At 37.8% G+C, this 15,651-nt stretch overlaps 1 protein-coding gene across 2 annotated transcripts in view; it reads left to right on the top strand.

Moving 5' to 3' along the window:
* The window catches only part of NR6A1 (nuclear receptor subfamily 6 group A member 1), a 216,229-nt gene that overhangs the window by 160,965 nt on the left and 39,613 nt on the right, over positions 1–15,651 (top strand). The gene's annotated exons all lie outside the window — the stretch shown is intronic.

The raw sequence follows: 15,651 nt of genomic DNA, 5'->3' as shown, positions 1-15,651 counted from the left end.
GCCCATGCGCCACAACTACTGAAGCCTGTGCGCCTAGAGCCCACAAGCCACAACTGCTCAGCCCGTGCACCACAACTACTGAAGCCCACTCACCTAGAGCCCGTGCTCTGCAGCAAGAGAAGCCACCATAGTGAGAAGCCCGCACACCGCAATGGAGAGTAGGCCCCGCTCACCGCAACTAGAGAAAGCCCGTGTGCAGCAATGAAGACCCAACGCAGCCAAAAAGAAATAAATTTTTTAAAAAAGAGAGAGAGAGACTGAGAAAGTAGGAAAGCCAGGAGAGAGTGGTATTCTAGAAGCCAAGGGAGGAAAATGTTTCAAAAAGGAAGGAATTGAGATGCTTGTCCAATTTCTTTCATTCATCAAGCAAACATTCTTGAGTACTTTTCACTTTATAAGACTCCATGGATAGATAGGTCCAGCAGTGATCAGGACAGATAAAGTAGTCCACTCTATCTCTAAATATATTGGGTTGGCCAAAATGTTCGTTCGGGTTTTTTGAAAGGTGTTACGGAAAAACCTGAACAAACATTTTGGTCAACCCAATATATAAAGTGTCTACACATATATTTTAAGGATTTCAGTGTGAAGCTATATAGGGATTTTGAGGGTCCATCTATACTCAATTACGATATTTAAATTTCAGAAAGTTGCCTTGAACACTTTAACACTCATGATTCCATAGTATTCCCAATTTTTGTTACTAGAATAGAAGGTTTGGTATACAAATTCATGTGATCCAGAATAGCAGCATTATTATAGATACATAGGTTATTTAAAGGCTAAATGAAATGCAGAGACAGCTGTAGTGTAGAGGTTACTTACACAAACATGTGCAAGTTACTTTAATTCTCTGGACCTCAGTTTCTCCATCTATAACGTGAGGATGAGGAACTAGTTTATTTCTAAAACCTCTTCTGGCTCTGAAATTTAATGACTCCATAGTCCAGGACCAACTAATCAGAGAAGTCACAAATAACTGAGATAATGCAACAAACACATCAACTTTCAATGTCTGTAATATCCTTTTCAGTGACTCCTTCAGTAGCCAGATCAACCTCTAATTGAGTGTCTGATGGTGGAAGCACAGGATTTTGACAGTTGAAAGCTACACTAATGAAAGTCCCTGGGAGTGTCTTTGGAATAAACCCAAAGATAATTTTATATATATACATCCTTTCCTAAAGGAGATTTTGATGACTCTGGTTTAATGGTTTGGTATAATTGTACTGTGTATATTTTCACTTTCACAGATCTTTTACGTATTTTAATCTCTTCATTCTCACAACAGTCCTGAAAGATGAATATTTTTGTCTTCATAGACAAAGAAACTGAAGCTTAGAGAGATTGTCACACAGCTAAAATAGTGACTAACAGGGATGCACAGCTGGGGTTGCTTTTGACTTTATAATAACAATAAAAATAAATAAACAAAATAAACCTTCAAGGGCAGTTTGCTGCAAAAGCTTAATAAGTAAATTTTTAGTTCTCTAACCTAAGCAGCGATCTCCAAAACCAAAAGTAAATGTAGAGGGGAGCAATCAGGCACTGAGGAAAGCCATATATGCGCGACTATAAGTGTTTTTCTGCACCTGACTGGCAAGCAAACCCAGCAGGCCCAGGCATGAGTTAGAAGCTCACTCCGGTCAGTTACCACCTTTCTTCACAGGTATCCTGAATTTTAGAATATATGGGGCACTTTCTCATACATTCCTATTTAGTCCTCATAGGAACCTTTCGGGGGAATCACTGTGCTCATTTTACTGATGGGTATCCTGAGACAAAATGGTGGTGATAAAATAATAGTAATAATAATATCGCACATTTATTGAGCTTTTACTGTGTGCCAGGAACTTTATGTATATTAAGTTTGTTCTAAGCACTAAGTATGCTACATGTATGAACTCAGTCCTCACAGCAACTTTGTGATGTAAGTAGTATTATTACCTTCATTTTACAAATGAGGGAACTGAGGCCATACATTTAGCAAATGTAAAAGCTGAGATTTGAATCCAGACAGAGATTTGACTTCATAGCTCATCCTTTTAATCACTATACTTCTAATCATTTCACAAGTCATCATTTCAAGTCATTATGCTGTGCACCTTAAACTTATACAGTACTATATGTCAATTATGTCTCAATAAAATTGGGAAAAGTTATAAATATAAAAATATAACATGAATACATTTTGATATTAAAAAAATCACTGTATTTACTGTATTACTTTTTGATAGATCACAGCCTGAGATCACAAACCTAGCTTAATCCTCACCAATTTTGTATAAAAGCTGGAAGTACGGATGCGGAATGTGGGTTGTAGGCTTCTATTGAACACCCAAACCTAGGAGAGAAAGCTCATATCATCTTAATAGGCAGGAACATCAGGGTGACTCAGACAAGGCAATAAATAGTCTTTTATTTGGCACCAAGTTCCAGTTTACAGGATGTGAATGAGGCAGCTTAGCAGCAAAACATGAAAAAAAGACTGAGAGATTTGAGTTACTATATACTCAGGACTGATTAATAATATTAATCCATTATCTTTTATGCAGTCATATAGTATTATACTGTCACAAATACATTACAGACACCCTAAAGGTGATAAACCCAATTTGCATTCATTAAAAACATAGTATACAGGTCCAGTGGTTAGGACTCCGCACTCTCACTGCCGAGGGCCTGGGTTCAATCCCTAGTTGGGGAACTAAGATCCCATAAGCTGCGTGGCGCAGCCCAAAAATATATACATATAAAAGGGAGTAGGGGAAATAGACCCGCTCTGTTATGTACTCATCAATCCACACTAGATTGTGAGCATCGTATTTTCATAAGATCCTTACAAGCAGGAACATGTCCAGAGGAGAAGGCAGATGACCAGTGTGATAAGAGGACGAGAAATCATATACTGTGTAAGTCAGTATTGGGGACTAGGGATATTAAACTCCGAAGGCTGAAAACTCTTGGTGGAAATAAGGAGGGAGCAGGCTGGTTCAGGTTGGGCAGTGTCCACAGATTGAATTAAGATCAGTATGGGTTTTTTTCTTTGTTTGTTTGTACCACATGGCTTGTGGGATCTTAGTTCCCTGACCAAGGATCGAATCCAGGCCCCTTCAGTGAAAGCGCCGAATCCTAACCTCTGGACTGCTAGGGAATTCTCAAGATTGGTATGTTTTTATTACAGGGAACCATGTTTAAGCTTCAGGAGCCATAGTAACTACTCTCGACCCTTATGAATCCATGTGGTATAGCACCTCTGCTTCACTTCATCTCCAGCCCTCATCACCACCACTATCACACAGATGAGCAGCTTCTGCTTTTCTAGAACAAGGCCATCTTACTGGTCACATTCATAGTTCCAGAGGCACAGAGAAGTCCTCAAATATTTATTTAGTGAATAAATGTCAAGAGGTGATTTGAAGCAAGAAGTAATAATTATTAAATAGTGAATCAGTGTCTACTTTGTACTTCCAAATTCAAAAATACTTACTTGTTTAGAGCCATAATGCGGGGATCCAAGCTATCTATTAATGAAATATATGTGTACGTTTTTTTTCAGAGAAGACTCCTCAGAATCAACCAACTCTTTTTTTCCCTAAATGAACAAGGAATCCTTAAAAGTTCCCATTAACAATCCAAATATAATTTGCAGGGTTTTTTCTCCAACTGGAAAACCTAAATTTGCATGAATATGAAAAAACTGTTTTCATTGCAAATTGAAACTTGATTCCTAGTTCAAAGATTCCTACATATAAGAGACTGGAAGGAACTAGGGACTTTGGTCTGAAATTTTATGTTCTTACCCCCACCTGTTGAGTGATGGGATAATATTTTCCCTGAATTCATTTCCTGTGGCATTCAGTTAATTGTAATTTGTGAACCATTTCATCTGTGTTTCCAGGCCTAAGCAGTTAATGGTGGTAACATTGTCTTTTTCCCATCTTTCATTCAGTAACATATAGGGATAATTCCCAAACATTCAGTTAATACCAATCTTGTAAATTGCTCTCTTGCTTTCATTAAACTGATGTCATTTTTTAGAAATGTCCTCTGTGGAACTCCATGTGTGGCCTCTGGAAATGGATTTTTATAGTGGTAAGTGTAGAGGAGGAAGAATATATTAGTAGAGGAGAAATCCTATGATTTTTACTTATTTCTGTTTGAATTCTATGTTCACAAATGAAATTTTAAGGGTACCTGTTCCCAATTTCATTTCTGCTACACTGCCTGATGCCTTCATTTCAGATAGTGGCAGCCTATAAAACCGAGTGCAGTCAGTACTTAGACTGTGCAACTGATCAGGGAGTTAGAACCAGCAATCCAGTTGAAACAGATCCCCTTTGTTTTTGATACCCTTTAGCCAGCCAAGTTCCAGATTGCCTGAGTTGTCAGCATAATTTTGGTATAGTGAGCAGCTGTACTCTCCATTTCCTAAATCTGGCCTTCATCACAGTCTGAAAAGCAGGTTTTGATAAAAATCAGTTTCCAAATGTAATTTGCGTAACCTGAGCCCTTGGAATGGGTAAAATGCTCTTCGTGGGGTTGGGGAGGTATTTTTGTAACAGCAGGGCTGAGTGGAGGTATGAGAGTAAGACGCATTTCAACAACGGGTTTTGGTCTGCATTTAACCAAGTTAAAGTAGAACTGGTTGCTAATATGAAGGTACTTAGTGCTCACTCACAGCATGGTAAGAATACATCTAGTTACACAGATTTTGTTGTGACTCCAGTTGTTTCTTTGGTTAAAAAAAAAAAAAAAGGCAGCAGCAGCACTGAGGCTCAATTTTGATACATACCATCCTTCTCTTCCTGTACCCCACCCCCATAGGAGGTAGTTTGTATAATGGGAAGTCTGTCTTTGGAAAAGTAGTAAGGTTGAGGTTCAGATCCATCACTGACTAGCTGTGTGACCTTGGGTAAATCGCTTTCCTTTTCTGACACTAGGCATGTACCTTTATCTTTTTTTTTTTTTTAAATAAATTTATCTATTTATTGTTATTATTTTTGGCTGTGTTGGGTCTTCGTTGCTGCCCGTGGGCTTTCTCTAGTTGCCGTGAGCAGTGGCTTCTCTTGTTGCGGAACATGGGCTCCAGGCATGCGGGCTTCAGCAGTTGTGGCTCGCAGGCTCAGTAGTTGTGGCACATGGGCCTAGCCGCTCCGCGGCATGTGGGATCTTCCTGGACCAGGGCTCGAACCCGTGTTCCCTGCATTGGCAGGCGGACTCCTAACCACTGCGCTACCAGGGAAGTCCACCTTTATCTTTTTCTTTTTCTTTTTTTTTTTTTAATTTTATTTATTTATTTATTTATTCATTCATTCATTTATTTATGGCTGTGTTGGGTCTTTGTTTCTGTGTGAGGGCTTTCTCTAGTTGTGGCAAGTGGGGGCCACTCTTCATCGTGGTGCGCGGGCCTCTCACTATCGTGGCCTCTCCCGTTGCGGAGCACAGGCTCCAGATGCGCAGGCTCAGCAATTGTGGCTCACGGGCCTAGTCGCTCCGCGGCATGTGGGATCTTCCCAGACCAGGGCTTGAACCCGTGTCCCCTGCATTGGCAGGCAGATTCTCAACCACTGCGCCACCAGGGAAGCCCTATCTTTTTCTTAATAAAAATAAAATACATAAGAAAAATTTTAATGTTTAATTTTTTTACATTTCATTACTTTTTATTTTGAAAGTATGTCTGGATTACAGTTCTTTCTCCTCTTAAAAGGCTTTGTTCTTATGTTTATCTTCTTTAAATGCATATGAATTTCTCCTAGTTAAAAAATAAACATTTGCTTAAATCTGTTGCTTCTTCCTGCAGAATGTTTCTCTATCACTCTTGGAGTGATAATAATAAAATACTAAGTTTATATCTTTACCACTCACCTGTTTTTAACTGAATTTGATTTTTGTTCTAACCAGTTCACTGAAACTTCTCACCAGTGATCTCTGAGCCTTTTCTTATTCCTCACACTTTTTGACCTGCATTATGTTTGACAGTGCTCATCTTCTTTGTGAAACTCTTTTTGTCCCTTATCTTTCTCATAATCATGGATTTATATTCTACCTGTTTCTTTTTTTTTTTTTTAATTTTTATTTATTTATTTTATTTTTGGCTGTGTTGGGTCTTCGTTTCTGTGCGAGGGCTTTCTCTAGTTGCGGCAAGTGGGGGCCACTCTTCATCGCCGTGCGCGGGCCTCTCACTATCGTGGCCTCTCTTGTTGCGGAGCACAGGCTCCAGATGCACAGGCTCAGTAGTTGTGGCTCACGGGGGCCCAGTTGCTCTGCGGCATGTGGGATCTTCCCAGACCAGGGCTTGAACCCGTGTCCCCTGCACTGGCAGGCAGATTCTCAACCACTGCGCCACTAGGGAAGCCCTCTACCTGTTTCTTCTTTGATCATGTCATCTCACTTTCTTTCCCTAACTTCTTACCTTCCCCTATCTGTGTCTCCATTATACCTTCCGGCTGCTTCTCTGCACATCCCCTTCCTCCTTGGAGTTCTAATCTGTTGCCATAGCTTCAACTCTCCCATGGGTTGATGACTCCCAAATCCTTCATTCTAGCCTGAACCATTGTCCTCTAAGTAACTGCCTTCGGAAAACTTCTGTTTGACTTGCCCATCATCCTCTGTTAAACTAAAGCCATTGATTTTTGTCCCTCACTTAGCTTTTGCTTTACTCTTTTCTATTAGTGATATCACATTTCTCACAGCCACCTTGGTTTAGAACCTCGAGTTCATTTTTTAAACACTTTCCTATCCCGTCCTCCCCTCATCCCCCCTCTGGAATCTAGTCAGTCAACAAGCAGTCTCTAGGGCTCCTATGCTTTCTTTTCACTTCCGTTCAGCCATTCCTTCATTACCATTCCTGTTACCTAGATGCCCATGCCATCCATCTTGTGGCAACCTGCACATCATTGTGAGGTTAATATTCCTAAAATACTGCTTTGATCCAGACATTACCTCTATTTTAAAATCTCAGTAGCCTTTTATCAGTAGGATAAAATCTATTGCACTCTGTTCCAAACTAGCTTTCTAGACTTATCTCTGACCATTCCTCTCTACTTAACTATAATATCCTATGCAGTTCCTTCAAACACACCTTACATTTGTGTTCTTTCATTTTGCTATTGATGATGTCATTTCCCTTTCCTGAAGTGCCCTGCTGTCTTTTGTTTTCAACCTTTTTATTGTGAAATATAACACTTAGAGAAAAGTAAATAAAACACAAATTTACAGCCTAATGAATTAATATAAAACAGGCACCACCCAAATCAAGAAATAGAACCTTGACAGGATCCAAAAGCTTCTCTCCACCCCAGCAGTCTCTTCACTCTGTGTCTCTTTCCCCTCTATTGCTTGTTTGTTATTGTTGTTGCTGTTGTTGTTTTAACTTACTTAATACAAATGGAATCCTACAGTATGCATTCTTTTTTTCCTGGTTTCTTTTACCCAACACTGTTTGTATGAGTCATCTATGTTGTTGCAGTAGTTAAAATATCTTTACATATGTAAAGTATTATATTGTACGAAGTACACTGTTACCTATAGTAAGTTGATGAATGTATGGTAATTTTTAATTTGGGACTTTTATCAAGCATGCTGTTGTGAACATCCTTGAACTTGTCTCCTAATACACATGTGCATGTATTTCTGTTGGGTATGTACCTGGGAATGGGTCATAAGGTAGGTGTATCTTCAACTCTAATAATGACACACTTTACCATAGTAGTTGTACCAATAAACACTTCTACCAATGGTATGTGAAAGTTAGTTTTTCCAAATTGCCACCATAGCTTGAAGTAATTTTTAATTTTTAGCCATTCTAATGGATGTGTAATAGTGTATCACTATGGTTTTAATTTGCATGTCTTTGATTAATAATAGGTTTGAACATCTTTTCATAAGTTTATTGATTATGTGGATAGCCTCCTTTGTGAAATGCCTGTTCAGGTCTCTTGCGCAGTTTTCTACTGGGTTGCTTTTTTCTTATTGATGTAAAGGAATTTTATATGTTCTGGATGTGAGCACTCTAGGTTGTGTGTATTGCTTATATCTTCTTTCACACTGTGGCTTGCCTTATCACTCTCTTGAAGTTCTTCATTTTAATGTAGTCCAATTTGATTAATGTTTTCCTTTATGTTAGTGCTTTTTATGGCCTGTTTCAAAAATCTCTTCCTATCCCAAGATCATGAAGATATTCTTCTTTATTATCTTCTGAGTGGTATATTATTTTGCTTTTGATACTTGGGTCTGCTGTCTACTTGGAATTAAATATTTTGCATGGGGTGAGGTAGAATCAAGTTTCATTTTTTTTTTCCGTATTAGGTATCTGATTGTCCCAACATTGTTCTTGGAAAAGAATTGTGTTTTCCTCACTGCTCTGCAGTGCCACTCATATCATAAATTAAATATCCATATATCTATGATGATGTTGTAGGATTCTCCATTCAGTTCCTTTGGTCTGTTTGTCTACCTGTGAGCCAGTAAAGATATCTTAATTACTATAGCTTTAAAATGAACATTGATATATGGTAGATAAAGTCATCTTATTTTTTTCTTAAGTATTTGTGCTATTTTTGTTCTTTTGCATTTCCATATACATTTTAGAATTAGCTTGTCAGGTATACACACACAGACACACACACACACAGAATTGGGATTTTGAATAGAATTTTACTGACTCTGTAGATCTTTACAATAATAACTCTTCCAACCTATGATCATAACATACCTGTCCATTTACTGAAATCTTCTTCAATTTCACATTAAATAAGTGTATTAAAATTTTTACATAGAGATCTTATATGTCTTTATTAGATTGCAACCAAGGTATTTTATATGTTTAGATGCTATTGTAAATGGCATCTTTTGAAATTTCATTTCTGTTTGTGACTGGGATAGAAATATAGTTAGTTTTTGTATTTTTTTAAAAATTTTACCGTGCTTGCTAGACCCTCCAGTACAATGTTGAATGAAGGTATTTATAATGGGCCACCCTTGTCTTCCAATCTCAAAAGAAAAGGTTTTTTAAAGCATTTCACCATTAAGTGTGATATTTGGTACAGGTTTCTTTAGATAGTCTTTATCATATTAAGCAAGTTTTTTTTCTATTCCTAATTTGCCAAGAGTTTAATAATAATAATTTGATTTCTATCAAAGCCTTTTCTTTTTTTATTAAAGCACTATTTATTGCTGTTAAGATGGATTTTTTTTTAAACAAAATACTTTCCAGAATGTTTCATAAGTTGCAATTTTTTTATCAGGTTCTGATCTTACAGGAAATGTATCTTTAATAACAATAGCACAACTGACATTTATTGTATTTACTGTATATTAGGAATTGTATTAAGCAGTATAGTGTAGTATGAAAGGTCTCAGATCCTGGTTCAAGATTGTCTGCTTAGAATCCTGGCTCTGCTGCCTACTAGATAGCTAGGTCCTGTTGAGGACCTGGGGCATATTTTTTATCCTATGTGTGCCTCAGTCTTTTACATCTACAAAATGGGGATAATAGAGTTGTGAGGAATGAGTGAATTATTATATGTGACACATATAGAACAGAACTTGTTACATAATAAACACCAGGTACATGTTAGCTGTTGTTGTTGTATACCTATAGTCGTTTATTCCCTAGCAACTGCATGAGGTGAGTACTATTGTTATCTCTATTTTACAGTTGATAGTGAGACTTAAGAGAACTGAGTCGTGTGTCCACAGTTAACAAAGCTAGGATGTGGCAGAGCTGGAATTCATACCCAGTGTGTCTTAACCACGAAATCAGTGTATTTTAAACTTTTTACAGTTTGATCCATAGTACATTGTGATCCACTGCACACATGTACACACAGACATAAAACGTACACGCTTTAATTGAAAGAAAGGTTTCACAATATCTTACCCTTACTACATGTGATGCACTTTGATATTTTCTTTCAGTTCTTCCAAAAATGCTAGTCGTGATGCTATGGGTTATGACATAATTTCGAAAACACTGCACTAAGCCATAGTATTTATTCATTCGTTCATTCATTCATTCAACAAAATGAGCTTCTTCTGTGTAGCAGTCATGGTACCAGATGTTACTGTTAATGGTTTGGGTTTTTTTAAAAATAAATTTATTTATTTATTTTTGGCTGAGTTGGATCTTTGTTGCTGCATGCGGGCTTTCTCTAGTTGCAGCTAGCGGGGGCTACTGTTCGTTGTGGTGCGCAGGCTTCTCATTGCGGTGGCTTGTCTTGTTGCAGAGCACGAGCTCTAGGCTTGCGGGCTTCAGTAGTTGTGGCTCGCAGGCTCTAGAGTGCAGGCTCAGTAGTTGTGGCGCACGGGCTAAGTTGCTCCGTGGCATGTGGGATCTTCCCGGACTAGGGCTCGAACCTGTGTCCCCTGCATTGGCAGGTGGATTCTTAAGCACTGTGCCACCAGGGAAGCCCACTGTTAATGTTTTTGATTGAGACTTAATACTGCAGTATAATCTTGGTTAGGTGTAACTAAGGGGTCCTGCCACTTTTATAAAGCAAGAACCTCAGTATTGTAAAATTCTGGTCAGATTGACGACCAGATAGATTCATTTATAAATATCCTTGTATTCATTTACTTTTTATTCTTGCTAAATGATGTAGAAACAGGAGCATCCATTTGTGTGAGCGGGCACATGTCATTGGTACCCTGAAGAGACGTTGCTAGGGCTCTTACCTTGTTCAGATTGTTATTAATCTTCTAAGCCAACCATATCAGCTACTTTATTCATCATTTTCATTATTTCCTTTGAACTTGATGTTTCTGCCTCTGAAGATTCATCTGTGTCCATAGTGGCCCCTAACCGAGCTCTGCATTAGCCCTTCTCTCTCTACTCAAGAGTGTTAACGTGTGAAGAAATGAAAATTATATGATAGTTCCTGTTACCTGCATTAGAATCATTTCTGATTAAAAATAAATTCTTAAGATTGTTTATAAGTTTTGAAAGAGTATAGCAAAGACAAGCATGTTACCTTTCTTTCTAACAATGCCCATGTGTGGTTACATTTATTTCTCATGAGTAACCAGCAAGCATCCTTGAGAACATCTTGCAGGAAAAAAATTCTGGGCAAATCATGACTTTTACATATAGAGGGGTAGGACATAACTTGATGTTGTATCTGTGGATATTTCTGGGTAACTCATCTTGAGTTAGTCTTGCTGAAGCTTAGTAAACTATATTGGCTATTTTAGAAATGAATCAGATTGTTTCGAGGAAAACCCAAGTTAGAGGTTTCTAGCGCCAAAATTGAGACATTACTTTATATGCCAGTTGTTTCTTCTGCTTATACCCTCCTCTCCTTTCACTTGTCTAACTGGTAGGCATACTTCAGAACTCACCTCCTCTAGGAAATCTGTTATTACCTTACCCTGCCACCAGACTGACTGAATACTCCTTTGTGCCAGTGGAATTTTTTAAGGTTTTTAAGTTAGAAAAAAAAAAAAAAGGCAGTCAACAATATTATCTAGTACTTGAGAGTTCGTAATGCTGTCTCATTCTAATACAGACCATGAGGAAGCTAGAGCTCCATGTCATTTATAGGTAATCTGTTAACTCATTGATTCTCACAACAGTTCCCTGAAGAAGGTAGTATGATCCACATTTTATAGACTAGAAACTGAGGTACCTCTGGAGAGGTTAAGAAGCTTTCCAAAGTCACACAGCTAGCAAGTCACAGAGCCTAGATTTGAACCCAAGGATTCTGACTTTAGAGACCAAGTTCTTAATCTCTATGTTCTACTGCCTCTGCTTAGAAGATTTTGTAGAGCTGACAGTTGTCTCTTTCCTTTCCATCATTGAGTTGAGACTTACCTTGCCATGGGGCCCGAGTTCAACTCTACCTCCCCACCCAAGCCTCTTCCCTTGACTGCCAGGCAAATCTGTTTACCTAATGCCAGTCTTCTCAATTAAAGTTTAAAGTTCTTAAAAACTGTCTTAGTGTTCACCCTCCTCTCTTCTCTTTCTCATGGGGAGGAGAGCAAAAGAGGAAGATTCCAATAGTTTTTACTTTAACGTTTGATATTTTTTCCCTTCATTCATCAATTTTCAGAATACTGAATTGGTGTCCTAGAAACCTCCAGTGGTAACTAATGAAGTTTTTCTTTTTAATATTATTATGAACTCATTGATTTTTATATCTGAAGTGTTTTAATCCATTGCCATCATTATTCTTTTTGATGCATAGTCTGCTCCATTTAAGGCCAATGGGAGGCTTTTATGTTGCTCCCTGTATCCTTTTGACATAACCCCATTATTAGTCTTGGGTAGTACAAGACTCATCTTGTATACATTCTGCCTCAAACCTGAAATCAACCATTTCTCTTAGGAGTCCTGGCTCCTGTTCATAGGAAATGGTATTTTTAGAGTACACTGTCTGAGCCCTTCTACCTTCTAGTATTCCTGATCAAGACAAACATTGAACTTCTCTGATAAATTAGTTAGAGTCTTCTCTCCTACTATTTTTTAATCCATTGCTATTTTTGTAGATAGCAAGCTGCCTTGTTCAGAGTTTTAAATACCTATCATTTTTCAAACCCTCAGATTTTCATCAACAACTCTGTCATCTTACTGAGCACTACAGTTACTAAGAGCCATAGTCTCTACTTTGTTTTTGTTGCTATTGTTTTTGTTGGTGGTGGTGTTTTATACATATATATATTTTTTAAATTGAAGTATGGTTGATTTACAATATTAGTTTCAAGTGTACAACATAGTGATTCAGTATTTTTGTAGATTATACTCCATTTAAAATTATTATAAAATATTGGCTCTGTTCCCATAGTCTCTACTTTGAAGTGCTTATTTGCCTGATTTTTTTCCCATTATATTTTCAGGTAGACTAACAGATTAAGAACATTGAATAGATTAAGAGTGCTGAATGGTTATGAACATCTCCTTTGTGTTGTTAGGCTCACTAGTCAAAGAATACTGTAGATGTAATGAATCTGAAATTTCAGTGAGGCATATAACATGATATCCTTATGTATAAGATAGAGAAATTTCAGTGAGGCGTATAACATGATATCCTTATGTATAAGATAGAGAAATGTCTGGCCTAATTAACGGACAAAACTAGTTGAACAACTGTTTCCAGATGGTTAATTTGGTTAAGTCAGATTGAGAAGGGGCTCCAGCAGCTTGCCTGAGGCCACATTTCTGTTGAATATTGTTTTAAGGTTGAAAATGAAAATGATCTAATATTGACCATACAATATTAGAGAAAAGGAGGAGGAGTGAGAAATAACTAACATACTGGGTGGCAGGACCGGATCCCCAAAGAGTTCCATAGACCAGAATGACACATAGAATTTCTTATATAAAGATAAAATTGATCAGAGACAAGTGTAAAGTCCTACCGTTGGGTTTAGAAATCCTACCCTTCCGAAGAATGGAATAAGAAAGACATGAGTTAATGTTATATGTGATAAATACTTCAGGATTTAGATGTCTGTGAACCAGATGTGAATTAAATGTAGGGCGGATTGGAAATACAGCAGTCTCAGAATCAGAAAGTCTTGAATTCTAATTTCAATTCCACTCCTGATTATATAACCAATTAAATTTCCTTACCTCTTTAAGCTTCATTTTTTTCCAATTATAAAATGTGTAGCATTTTTATAGCATAGCGTCGAGAATTATAAAATACTATGTGTATACTGGTGTTGATAGCTGCAGATACATAAACAAAACTAATTGAGTCTTAAATTAAGAAAATCAAACCATTTAGTTCTGGATACTTTGTTTTACGAGAAATTTTGATACTATATGATTAAGAATAAGAAATGGGAGAAGAAAAATTCACAGTTAGGAACCCCACTTATCTTTAAATCTCTGAATGGTTGGTATATGAACTAGGCTAGGTTATACATTTATTTTTTGCCCGTGAGCACGTAACTCAGGGCAATGAGGAAAGCTTCAGGTTAATAGACTTTGGCTCAGTGTAAAGAAAAGCTTTTGAACCATTAAAACTATCTAAAACGGAATGAATGGAATGAAGTACCTTATTGAGTCACTGGATATGTGCAAGTAGAGTTCCAACCCCTTGTCTTGGAATATCGTAGAGGGAGTTCATTTCATGCCTCAGGTAAAGGTCTGTTCGAGCCAATTTCTAAGGCTCTTTCTTAAGATTCTTGATTGTGTAATACGGGGATAAAGATACCTCTCACAGTCATTGAGATGAATAAATAAGACAGTAAAAACTTCTTGAACATTGCATGGTACACGATTGGTACTTACCGAATTTTCTTTGCCGTATCTATAAGATAAAAATAATCCATGCCCTGGTCTTGGTACAAGTGAGATAATGAATGTAAACATGCTTTAAATACCCTTCAAGTCCCTTATAAGAATCGGAGGTGCAGAAATCTCTGACATCTGGACGAGCACCATTTGGGACAGTTTGCTTCTTTCTGTTTGGTCATTTACAAAGGGAGACCTTGGCTTTTTTTTAGCTGTGTGTGTGTGTGTGTGTGTGTGTGTGTGTGTGGACAGTTTGCTTCTTTCTGTTTGGTCATTTACAAAGGGAGACCTTGGCTTTTTTTTAGCGCTGTGTGTGTGTGTGTGTGTGTGTGTGTGTGTGTGTGTGTGTGTCTTTCCCAAGGGAAGGGCTTGACTTACCTGCGTAGAATGGATAGATTTGCCTTGCCGTGGCCACAGAGTATGTTGGTTAGGTACATAGACTTTGGGGGTTCCAGCCCTAGCTCCCTTTCTTACTAGATGGGTGACTGTTGAAAAGTGATATTACCTCATGAGCTTCATGAGTTTCCTCAGCTGTAAAATAAGGGTACCTCAGTTAGGTTTGTTGTGATGATTCAGCACAATAACATGTGTTAGGTGCTTGGCACAGATCAGAATCTTTCCAGGAGGTTTCTTTTTTCCTTTTTGTTTTTTTAATTGAGGTATATAGTTGATTTACAGTGTTCAGGTGTACAGCAGAGTGATTTGGTTATATACATATTTAGATTCTTTTCCATTATAGGTTATTACAAGACAATGAATATAGTTCTCTGTGCTACACAGTAGGTCCTTGTTATCTATTTTATATATAGTAATATGTATCTGTTAATCCCAAATTCCCAGTTTATCCCTCCCTCCCTTTCCCCTTTGGTAACCAGAAGTTTGTTTTCTATGTGAGTAATATAATATGATATTTGTCTTTCTCTGCTGGAGGTTTCTTGGACCCGCTACCAAGGTCTGACATAGTTCACCAAGGTGCTTTTTTTTGTCATATGCCTGTTCTTTGGCAGTTGCTTGGTCCAAAGTGGAATTTGAGGGAAGAGGAAGTGAAGAGCTATATTCCAGCCTGAATTTCTGCTTTGACTAACTTGTTTGTTGCTAGACAGTGAGTTCCTTGACTGTGGGGATTATGATGATTTATTTCTGAATACCCAATATCTAGTACAGGGCCTGGACACAGAGTAGATGTTCTGCTGGAATGTAAGCTTCACCAGGGTCTTTTATTCATTGCTGTATCCATGCCTTACAACAGTGCCTAGAAGAGAATAGTTGCTCAGTATATATCTGTTGGATGCGTGGATGGCTTAGCTGGGCATGGAAGCTTCTTCATTTGTTAATAATTATAACTATCATTTATTGGGTATATACTATATGCTGGGCACTTACATACATGGTAAGTAATCCTTACCACCTTC

This window comes from Balaenoptera acutorostrata, chromosome 6 (genome assembly GCF_949987535.1).
Source record: "Balaenoptera acutorostrata chromosome 6, mBalAcu1.1, whole genome shotgun sequence".
In the NCBI taxonomy this organism is placed as follows: Eukaryota; Metazoa; Chordata; class Mammalia; order Artiodactyla; family Balaenopteridae; genus Balaenoptera; species Balaenoptera acutorostrata.
This window is presented reverse-complemented; position numbering and strand designations above follow the sequence as displayed.